The 10,374-nt window shown below is 46.2% G+C and overlaps 1 long non-coding RNA gene across 2 annotated transcripts in view; it reads left to right on the forward strand.

Moving 5' to 3' along the window:
• Positions 1-68: 68 nt before the first annotated feature.
• Positions 69-10,374, forward strand: part of LOC145723248 (uncharacterized) — a 20,652-nt gene continuing 10,346 nt past the window's right edge. The window contains exons 1-3 of one of the 2 annotated variants that reach the window (XR_014148170.1): positions 69-148; positions 5,711-5,830; positions 7,739-9,867. This is a non-coding gene — a long non-coding RNA (uncharacterized LOC145723248). Of the gene's footprint in view, positions 149-5,710; positions 5,831-7,738; positions 9,868-10,374 lie in introns of those variants that run through there. The other variant, XR_014148171.1, reaches the window with a different exon arrangement.

Consider the following 10,374-nt stretch of genomic DNA (forward strand, 5'->3'; position numbering starts at 1 on the left):
GGGGAAGGGGCGGGCAAGGGGCGGGGTCAGGCGCGCACGCAACAAGCGCCGGCGTCGCGCCGCCGGGACCGCCCCGCTGGGAGGCCCTGCCGGTCGACGGCTGCCAGCACGCACGCGCTGCCGGAGGGGGCCGCACGGCCCGGGAGAGGTAAGCCCGGAGCCGGGCGGGGCGGGGCGAGGGGGGCAAGGAGGGGCGTGGGGGACCGCTTAAAGGGACAGTCACGCCTACTGCGCTTGAGTGGCCCGGGCCGTGGTACCCACTCGGCCTGCGCCGCGTTTGCAGTGCGCTCTCCAGTTCTTTTACTATTATTATTTTGTGGAATTTTTGGATGTTATTTGGGTTATGGGATTACTATTATTTGCAAATAATTGGTTTGCTCCCTGGTTCACAGGGGGCTTTCACGCGTGTTCCCTTATTAGCTTTTGAATCGCTTACCAGACCTACCGGCTGATGCAGGTCATCATCTCCCAATTAAGGAGTACTTCTCAAACAGTGTAGCGTCGATTACCAAGCTTGAAATTGCCCCAGGGGGTAGGTGCGTGTAAAAATGCAGATTTGGGATCCCGCCTCCAGCCATTCTGATTCAGGAAAGCTAGGATCGGACTCAGGGATCTATTTTAAGAAGCATTCCGAAGTGAGTTCTCAGCACATCGAAAGCACTGGACAGATCTCCAGGTTGAGAAAACTGTAGTTAAGAGCAAGGATCGGCAGAGTCGGGGCTAGGACCACGCCATACTCCTAACTTTATTTCCCATCCTGAGCCTTGCCTCTTTGGGCTGTTTTCCAGCATATACTATGCGAACAGTTTGTGCACTGTATCGCTACATCGTTTGTTGGTGATCTCACTGCAGCCCTGGGAGGTAAGTCCTCCGTTTGTGTGTTTACAGGGCTTGTGGCCCATTGATGGTGATGATAGTGACTTTATCTTTGTGCCCCAGGACCTTGTACAGTGCCTATTCAGAGGTGCTCGATAAATGTTCCCGGAGCTCCTACTTGAGAATCAGTGCCAGAGTTTGCGCTTGGACCCACAGACTTCGGCCTACTGCAGCTTGGGTCAGGCAGGCCCCTCCTCCAAAGATGCCCTTTGGACAGGATACTCCCCCTCAGGACCTCTCACCTAACCTAGTTCTAGTAGGTTCTGTGGAAAAGTGCTGTGAATTAACAGAGCATGTCCTTGAGGTAGCTCAAACCAGACAAGCAGAGTGCCCCTCCCCAGCCCATGCACAGGCACCCATCCCCAAGAGAATCCTCCCCTTCTGGGCGCCACAGAACCTGCGGCTATAGCTACCTTTTCCATATGTCTGTCCTTGCTCTGCCTTCTTCCATGCCTTCCTGCTGGGCATCCTTCCCGTCCTGCTCATTTCCCCTCTCTGCTGGGGCTGCACTGCCCAGATCACCAGGGGGTTGAAAAGCAAGTATTAGGCTGGCCTGAGTCTGCAACAGAGCTCAGCAACCCTGTGTGGGCTGCAGGAACACCCCAGGCACACCCAAAGCGGGGGAGAAGCGCGGAGGGGGGAGGGGTACAAGGGAAAGCGTGGGGGAAGAATTAGAGAAGACAAATGGAGAGAAGAAAAGGTGGGCAGATTACCTACAAAGGAAGCTTGGTATAATGGAATAGAGGTTAGGCCGGGCATCGGAGCCCCTGGCTTTGTACTGCAGTCAGTTTGGCCACTAACCAGTTCGGTGACCTCATCAAGACCCACCACCTCTCACACTGTAAAATGGCTTCTGAGACTCATTGCAGGTCTGAACTCACTTCCTAAAAATCCTCCCCTGGGCCCCCCCAGTGTCCACAGAATGAAATCCAACTCCCAAGCAAGGGCTGTGTCCAATGCTCTCTACAGTCTGTCCCAAGTCCCCTCCCTCCTTCCACACACCCCAGATACCACCTGCATACCTCTCACAGGCCACCTACTTTCACATCTCAGAGCTTGTGCCTACTGGAATGTCCTCCCCACTTACCCTTTGCAACCTTTCCGGAACTCTCCTTCCTTTCTGTGGCATTTTGGACAAGCCTCGGTTTAGCTTATTATTTCCTTCTGCTTTATATTGCAGGATCAGGGGTGAGTCTCTTTTCTCCCTTTGTAAGTGCTGGCTCCCCAGCCTCTCCTCTCCTCCCATTTCCCTGCCTGCCTGAATTCCCCTGGCCTCCTATAGAACTGAGCAAAAGACTCTTTACATTCTGCTATGGGTCTTGCTCATCTTTTCTGCAACATTGGGGTGATATTTCCTGGCCTAGATTAAATGTTTTTATGCCATTGAAAAGATAATTCTTAAAATGAGGGTTAAGAATAATTTAGACTTAGAGATTCTAATGCGGGAAGAACCATTTTTTTAAATTAAAAATTGTTTTAAATTTTTGGTTTTTTTAATTTGGCAGCTTTATTGAGATCCAGTTCACATACCATAAAATCACAATTTAAATGTATAATTACATATTTATAGTGTATAGTTCAGTGGGTTTTAGTATATTTACAGAGCTGTGCAACCATCACCACAATCAACATTTTCATGATCCCAAAAAGAAACTCTACACCCATTAGCAGGCACTCCCTACACCCCTCTTACCCCGCCACAACCAATAAGCTACTTTCTTTCTCCATAGATTTACCCATTCCAGACATTTCATATGAATGGTATCATATAACATGTGGTCTTCAGAATTAATTTTTTGTAGCTTACAGCTACCATAATGACTTTTAAGGCCAGAACTAATTTTTTTATTTTCATTTATTTATCTAGACCCTACCTGTTCTAAAAGGACTTAAACTGGCTCTTTGAGTTGATAGTATTCCTAGGTCCTCCCAGATTTCCAGTACAAATCTTAATACTCTAAGCCTAGGTACTGGAAGATGGCTTATAGTTGGACCCAGGTTGGTGGTGAGTAGTCAATCATCCCAATTTGGGGCTGCTGGGGTCCCTGCGACTTGGGATCCCTGGTGCTAAAACTAGGAGAGTCCTGGCAAACTGAGATGAGTTGGTCACTCATATGAGTCAGAGGGCATGGTTTTCTTTCTCCCTGTTCCAGGAATCCAAGTAGGAGCTCCCCCCTCATCACTGCAAGGGCAGGAAGTAAAGGAGAGAAAAGGTTGGGAATTAATACTTGGTATCTGTATTGCTATCATTGTTATGTTTAACAGCAGGAATGGCAGCTACTATTTATTGAGGACCTACTGTGTGCTAGATACTTGGTAAGGACAACTTTATACATGTAGCCACTAATTTTGACAACAATTCTCCAAATTAAGTATCATTATCACCATTTTACACATGAGGAAACAGTCTCACAGAGATTTTTGTAACATCAAAAACTACCTGGGTGGTGCACTTGTTTGAGCACCGGACTCTTGGTTTCAGCTCAGGTTGTGATCGTGGGGTTGTGAGATTGAGCCCCGTCGGGCTCCGCACTCAGTGTGGAGTCTGCTTGAGATTTTCTCTCCCTCTGCCCCTCACTCTCCTCCCCCCACTCTCTCTCTTTCTCTGAAATAAATAACCTTAAAAAAAAAAAAAAAGACAAAGCATGTATGTTGCAAAACAAGAATTCATTCTTGTTTGTTCCAAAAGTTATACTTTTCCAAATACATCATATGGCCCCTCCTACCCCCAATAAAAATAGCAAATAGTGACACAAATTGTCCTTACATATTTCTTGATCTTCCTGAAAGTGCTTTCTTGCATACCAGCTCGTGTTATCTGCATAACATCCCCATAAAATGAGACATTAATTAACCCCCTATTGAGACACCGAACAGGTGCCCAGCTTACCTCACCTCACGTGGGAGTTAGCATGGGGTTTCTCGTTTTAATTCAAGATTCCTTGGGTAGTCTTCAAAGCCCTGTGACAATAAATAAGTAAACCCACCTGACCCCAGAGAATCTGGACGTATTCAAGTTATCTTAACCACAGAAAGTCAAGAGTCCAAGATGGGTGGGCCAGGCAAGGCTGAACCAGCAGAGTTGAGAGGCAGTTCCCACCCTGGGGAGGAAGATCCTGAGCTCAGGTGGTTGGTTGGTTGTCTGAATATGCAGGCCTGTGCCATCACCCTTCCTCAGATATTCAGGAGCCTATGACCCCAGACAGGCTCAGTGACCTGGGCACTGTTGGCCTCTAGTCAGGGGGCTTTGCAGAGGTCAGAGGTCAGAGCAGGGCTGCTCAGACTAGGAGTCCCTGTTCTGGGAAAAAGGACACCTGAGGCAGTGTGCACCTAATGCTGCCCAGTCAGTAAGTATAAGAGAGTGACCCAACACCACCACCCCCCCGCCCCCTGCTTTTCTGAAGCACTGACAAATCTTTGACACTTTTATCTGGTAAAAATCAGGTAAACTGGATGAAAGTGTTGTTCCCATTTTACACTCAAGGAAAAGCCAAGGTAGCAAAGAGAGTATCTATCTGCTCTGTCTTCAGATAACTGTCCAGATCCCCCCTCACCAGGTTCCAGTCACCCTGTTTCCCTGTTTCTACTTTCTGCCCTTTGCCCCAGGGCTGGGCAGTGACTCTGGGAGTCAACCAGCTGGGAAGAAGGAAGGCACTGGGGGCAGCCTGTGGCCTGAGGCTCTTGCAGACAGAAACCCCACCCACATTGGCTCCTGGTCATTTGACACTGCATTCCCTTGATGACTTTCTTCCTCAAGGCTGCCCAGGGCAGTTCATTCTCAGGTGACTTCATGGTGGATCGGCTCTGCTAACTCTGAGCTGCAGGTGGATGGAGGAATGGAAGGGCCCCTCCTTCAGACTGTCTGAAGAGGCAGAGGCAGGGCTGTGAATTCTGGCCCACTTACATCGGAATGTCTGCCAGGCACTATGCTAATGGCTTTACATACATGATTTCATGCAATCCTTGCAGGAACCTGGGAAGTAGGTATGAATCCTATTATCTCCATTTTACAGATTAGGAAACTGAGGTACAGAGAGGTAAAGATACGGCCAAAGCCATAGTTACTAAGTATCAAAGGCCTACCTACCTCTTAGGGAATACAACCGTAACTTGTACTGCAAAAGACAAATGTGATTTTTAAAGGGGTACCACAGCCCGTTACCTGCAGTGCTGGAACCTGCCTGGACTATCTTTCAAGAACCAACTGTAAACTTGCCAAGATTTTTGTGCGCCAGCTGTTAAACACAGGCCTTATTAAAAATTAAATTATACATGTAAAATTAAATAAATTGTGTTTTAAGTAATAAATACCAAAACTTATCACTTCCCAATTATTTTACTATATTGTATCCTTATCTGATAATGTTTCCAAGTTTATTTACATCTATTATATATGTATCATGGAAATGCTGTGTACTATGCTACTTAGCATCTCTTCCCAACTCCATGTTCAATAACACCTCCTTGATAGCTTGAAATCAGACATGGTAGAATTTTTTACATCACAGAAATTAGCAAAGCTACCAGTCAGACCCCACTCCCAAAACAAGCTGTTAAACATTTACCAGCCCCTGTGTCTGCAGAAGCCACCCTGTGGGAATACAGAATCCAGCATAGGTGGCCCAGGGCTAGATACACTCACCAACAAAGCCAGTAGGGAGAGTGAGGGTAGGGAGCATGTGAGGTGCCTCTAGGAGACAGCCAGACCTCAGTGTGTCAGTTCCATCTGCCTCCACTGAGGTTCACTATGAAGAGTTCTTTTTCTTTCTTACTTGCTTGCTTGCTTTCTCTCTCTCTCTCTCTTTCTTTTTTTTTTTTTTTTTGATTTCTCCAGGTAGAGCTGGATCTCCAGTTACCAAGGGAGAAGAAGGGGCAGGAACCTGAGAAGAAGCCTGCCTGGAAAAAGAGGCGCCGGACCCGAGTCCCTTGTGAATGCTGACATCTACTGGTGGGAGTGAGTATGCAGGCTTCTGCTTTGTTACCTTCTGACAAGGTTCTCTCCCTCCACAAAGCACAACCCTGGTGGTCCTCAGCACAGGGCGCAGGGACTGTCCCTGTGGAACAAACAAATGGACCATGGACAGAAGCACCTGCTTCAAACCAGAGGGTTTCAATTACTCCCTCAGAACCTATGCTTCCTTTGGATAGCAAGTATTTTAATAGCACTCCCTTACTACCATGAAATGAAAATCACAGATAACATAATCTACCTACACACATAACTATAAAAACTAAATGCATACATATGTTCAACAAAAGACATCAACACGAATGTTCTCAGTACCATTATTCACACCAGCAAAAAGCTGGAAGCAACCCCAAAGCCCACCTACAGTAGAATGGAAAAATACATGGTGGTATAGCCATACAGTGGAATACTATGCAGCCACAAGAAAGAACAAACTTCCGATTCACACACAACATTGACGAATCTCACAAATATGATTTTGAGGGTGCCTGGGTGGCTCAGTTGGTTAAGCGACTGCCTTCAGCTCAGGTCATGATCCTGGAGTCCCTGGATCGAGTCCTGCATTGGGCTCCCTGCTTGGCAGGGAGTCTGCTTTGCCCTCTGACCCTATCCCCTCTCATGTGTTCTCTCATTCTCTCTCTCTCAAATAAATAAATAAAATCTTAAAAAAAAAAAAAAACAAATATGATTTTGATTGAAAGCAGCTAGACACAAAAAAAATATACACCATATGATTCCATTTATATAAAGTTCAAAGATAGGCAAAATTAATGTGCAGGGTATTAGAAGTCAGAATGGTGTTACCTTTAGGAGAAATCATGCAGGAAGGCAGCAGGAGGGGACTCCCAGGATGCTGAGAATGTTCTGTTTCTTGATCTGAGTACCGGTTACACAGGTGTGTTTGTTTTGCAAAAGTTCATAGAGTATATACTTACGATTAGTTCACTTTTTTGCAGGATGTAGTTATTCAATAAAAGGTTTACCAAGCAGGGCACCTGGGTGGCTCAGTTGGTTAAGTGACTGACTCTTGGTTTCAGCTCGGATCACGATCTCAGGATCCCAGGATCGAGCCCTGCATTGGGCTCCACACTCAGCACAGAGTCTGCTTGGGATTCCCTGTCCCTCTCCCTGTGCCCCTCCCCCACTGCTCGTGCTTTCTCTCTCTCTAAAATAAATAAATATTTTTTAAAAAGTTTACCAAGCAAAATCAGTTAATTAATACAATGCTTGCACCTAGAATCACCATGACTTTGGCAACCCTAAATGCAGATGGCTACAGGTATGCAGTTTTAGAGACTCAAGTGCCTTGCGTAATTCTTCTGAAATGATGAAGGCTTAGTAAAATGCTGAAAAGTAAAACACACTCTTTTTGCAATTTACATGATAGTCGTAATTTGGATCATTATGAACAGGTTGTTTTTCCTGCATAGACATCCAGTGGGGCATACAAGAGCCTGTGGAGCCCAGGATGGTTCCTTGCTCTGTAGAGCTGTCCTGTCCATTGCAGACTGACTAGTGTCCCCCACCCCTGTCTCTGGAATGGGGGTGATGGCCATATCCACCTTGTAAGGCTGTCGTGAAAATTAAACGGGTTCACTTCACTAAAGTTCTTAGAACAGAGTCTAGCATACAGTAAGCACAAAATAAGTGCTTGAGATTATTATCACCCTGACCGCCCACCCACTAAATGTCTGTGGTTCTGTCAATCATTTTAACAACCCAAAACACTCCCACAGGTGTCCAAACAACCCCTAGGGGGTGACCCTGCCCATCGTGAATCATGGTTTGAGACCCTACTGGACCAAAGCTTATGCAATGCCATTCACTCACTCACTCACTCATTCATTTACTCATTCCTTCACCAAGTCTGTGCTGATGACTGCTTTGTTCCAGGCTCGACCTCCAGTTGCCACCAGGCCGAGTGGGGAGACAAAGATGTCCACAGAAGACAACAGCACACTGTGACAAATGTTTGCACAGCCCAGCAGCAACAGATTGTCCATCTTTAGCTCTAGCCTGCTGCCGAGGGGTTTGGTCTGCCTTGTGGTTTGTTTGTTTTAATTTTTTTATTTAGTTGCCAGTGTTTGAAAATCAGAAGGTTTCACATAAAACACCCAGATGTTCTGCTTCTCTTTAAAAATCCAAAGCTCTAGAAACACTGGGGCTGCATTTGTGTGTGTGGTCAGGAGCCCTGCATTTGCCATAGCCCCCACCTGACCTGCATTGACTTCCTTCCCTTGAAGACCCTGGAGCTTGGGGCCACTGTCACAGATCCATCTGCTGGTAGCTATGGGGACCCTGAGGAAAACTAAAAGCTTCCGGGAGGGGCAGAGGAGTGAGCCTTGAAGGCTCAGTGCGAGGCAGTTCAAGTGGGAAAGGGCACGTGAAGGATACAGCATGTTCAAAGGCCGTGCTCTGAAAACCGTGGCGTGTGTGAGCTTGAGTCCCAAGGACGTGGAGGCACATCACAGCAGAGGGGGGCCTGGGAGCAGCTGGGAGCAGCTGGGAGCCAGGCCAGAGCTTTGAACTTCCCAGGCCTGAGACCAGACTGCTTTCTCTGCATACTTACTTGACAGAGGTACAAGTTCAATCTAAGAACGAGTGCCAAGGGTGAGGTGCTGTCAGACACGGCCCACAGAGTCTTTGCACCTGGGCTTGCCTATTACATGCCTGGGGGGTTGGAGAACTTTGGGAGACGTGCAAGAAGCATGAAGAAAGTGGCAGGAACAGGGTGGTCCCCGGGGCTGGCCTAATATGGTATGACTGAAGGTGGCCTGAAATACACCATTCACATTGCCTAACTCAGTGCTTCTCAGAATGTGGTGGGCACACAGATCACCTGGGGATCTTGTTAAAATGCAGATTCCAATTTAGCGGGTCTGGGATGGAGCCTGAGAGTCTGCATTTCAAACAACCCACCAGGGATGCTACTCTACTAGTCTAAAACCACACCTGGAGGATTCTAGTTTATGGTTTTCAACTGTGGCACTATCGATATTTTGGACCAGATAATTCCTTTCCCTGGGGGACTGTCCTGTACATTGTAGGATATTGAGCAGATCTGATCTCTACCCACTAGATGACCGTAGTAGCCTCCTAATCGAGACAACCAAAAATGCCTCCAGGTATTGTCACATGTCTCCTGGGGGGGGGGGCGGGGACAGAACATGCCCTCAGTTGAGATCCGCTGCTCTAGAGTCTACATGAACTTTTAAAATCTAAGAGTTTATATGTTTATGGGTTTTGCTGGAATATAGAGAACCTTCAAGACACTGAGGCAGAGCAGACCATGCAATTTGTGGGGCTCGGTGCAAAATAAAAATATGGGTGCTCTTGATCAAAGAGCAGGACAAAAGTACTGCCAAAGGCACTAGAATATAAAGCTTTTGCCTATAGAAATACTTCATCACTTTTAAACATAATAGGGATAATAGGGATATGTTAGTAACAACATAAACTCACAAATCATAAAAAATTATTTGGGGTGTCATTATGCCATAAATAATAATACTTCATTAATGTTAGATCTAGAATAATCCTAAGAATTTTCTGGCTTGCTTCTCTGTAAATTCATTTATTAGGTCATCAAAATGCATAATTTTAGCAACTTTATTTTCAATCTCTGTAATGGAGAGTGATGTTAGTTGCTCTTAGCAAATGCAAGATCGCAAATAATTTTCAATAATTTTTAATCTTGAGGAGGAATCTTCTGCTGCTGTAACTGTTACTGAAGCTGTTAAGAGTATTTTATGGGTTGTGACAACATTGGAAAGCATTTCTGATAAATTATTTCAAAATATAAAGTTCAGTGCATTTAGAGCTGACGACTCTTGTGGAACAACTTTTCTAAGCAGGTTTAATTCTTCATACAAATCAGTTTCATGCAAGTCTGAATTTGATCTTAAATGTAAGTTTACACAATGGCCTTTTAATGTTTCTGCTAACATTTCCTGTAACTCGTGGAGGTCATACAAGGAACTGAAAGTGACTTCAGCTATTGTGTATAATTTAAAACACCTACTTGTGAGTTCTTTCATTGTATCTTCAATTACAAGAACAGATTAATTTTGAACTCGTCTTGCTTGTTAGTAACTGGTTTAGCTGAAGCTTCCTGTGAATAGAGTGTTCTTTTCCAGTTAATGCAACAATGACCTTTACATCTTACTTCTCTTTCTAGGCCTGTGACTATTTGCTCTGCCATTTTGCAGCAGTTTTCAAAGTTGTAGATTCTAAACTCCTTGACGAACTCTAGTGACTCCCTGATAGGCTCGATCGCAATGTCTATGCATATCCTTCAATTTGGTAATGATTTACTGACAAAGTTGACTGCCTGGGTGCTGGCAACCCCTGTCTGGGAGCTCCGATCCGAGAGTTCATCTTGGCACAGACGCTGCAAGGTTGGGCTCCGGGGATGCAAATGGGCCACCCGCCCGGGGTCCTTGCCCTCTTGTAGAGCTCCTCTCCCCCTCCCCCCTGCCCCCCCCCCCCCCCCGCAGTTGCCACTGCTGCTGTCACTGCCCCCGGTCCAG

The sequence above is a fragment of the Leptonychotes weddellii genome, chromosome 9 (genome assembly GCF_054177405.1).
Source record: "Leptonychotes weddellii isolate Sample4059 chromosome 9, ASM5417740v2, whole genome shotgun sequence".
Lineage (NCBI taxonomy): Eukaryota > Metazoa > Chordata > Mammalia > Carnivora > Phocidae > Leptonychotes > Leptonychotes weddellii.